General features: G+C 38.2%; 1 protein-coding gene across 6 annotated transcripts in view; it reads right to left on the bottom strand.

Moving 5' to 3' along the window:
• Positions 1-1,357, bottom strand: part of JMJD1C (jumonji domain containing 1C) — a 360,771-nt gene that overhangs the window by 44,546 nt on the left and 314,868 nt on the right. The gene's annotated exons all lie outside the window — the stretch shown is intronic.

The following is a 1,357-nucleotide window of genomic DNA, read 5'->3' as shown; positions in this document are numbered from 1 at the left end:
TTGTTGTTTGGCGGGTCCGGGCTGGATTCAAACCCACCACCTTAGGTGTACGTGGCTGGCGCCTTAGCCGGTTGAGCTATAGGCGCCGAGCCAAAGCTATAACTTATTATGGAAATTCTTCTTCAATGCAGAAATGAACATACAAACCACTAATGTGCCCCTTTTACCTATTGTTAAAGACTGTTTGAATGAGCAGCATTATTAGTTAAATTAGATAGTAATTTCAATAAACTTCTAATTTTGTCAGATTAGGTAAGGGTAAAGTATAGGCTACATATTATTCTGAAGAACAGTCAGCCCTCCATAACTATGGGTTCCTTGCACTCAGCTAACTGCTGGTCAAAAATACTGGGGGAAAAAATAATTCTACAAAGTTCTCAAAAGTAAAATTTGAATTTGCCATATGCGGAATATAATCAACATGCAGAGTACCATGTTGAATCCACATGAATGATGTGTAGGCATTGTATTAAGTAATGTAAATAATCTAGAGATGATAGAAAGCACAAAGAAGAATGTTGGTAGGTTATATGCAAAGACAGTCATGCATCACTTAACACCAGGGATATATCTGAGAAATGCATCGTTACTTGATTTCCTCACTGTGAAAACATCATAGAATGTACTTCTACAAACCTATATGGTGTAGTCTGTTGCTCCTAGGCTACAGACCTATGCAGCATTTCACCATACTGAGACAACTATAACACAATGTTAATCAAATGTGTATCTGAACACAGAAAAGGTAAGGTAAAATACAACACTATGATCTTATGAGACCACTGTCCTACATGCATTCTATAATTCAGTGGTTCTCAACCTTCCTAGTGCTGCTTTAATACAGTTACTGTGGGTTATGACTCACAGGTTGAAAACCGCTGCTATAGTTGATCAAAATGTCATTATGTGGCCCATGTCTGTATTAAGTCATTTTCTATAAGGTACTTGAGCATCTAAAAATTATGATATTCATGGGAGTGGGGAAGGTCCTGGAACCATCTCCCATAGATACGCTGAATTCTCTTGTAGAAATGTGCCTTACAGTAAATATTTGTAAGGACTTCTTCAACTAACTCCAATTATAGGTACGTATGTTAGCTGATAGTGGATTTTGACAGCCATGACTGTCTTCTGACAGTTTGATCAAAATTATGAGAAACTACTAAATTACAAACTAGGTTACACATATCACCTATGATGAATGCTAGGTAAAACAGATGTATTTCTTTTTTTTTTTTTTTTGAGACAGAGCCTCAAGTTGTCACCCTGGGTAGAGTGTCATGGCATCACAGCTCACAGCAACCTCCAACTCCTGGGCTCAAGCAAGTGTCCTGCTTCCACCTCTCAAGTAGCTGGG

This window comes from Otolemur garnettii, unplaced genomic scaffold (assembly GCF_000181295.1).
Source record: "Otolemur garnettii isolate 467f Iridium unplaced genomic scaffold, OtoGar3 scaffold00008, whole genome shotgun sequence".
Lineage (NCBI taxonomy): Eukaryota > Metazoa > Chordata > Mammalia > Primates > Galagidae > Otolemur > Otolemur garnettii.
The sequence above is the reverse complement of the archived record's forward strand: the minus strand, read 5'-3'. Positions and strand labels throughout refer to the sequence as shown.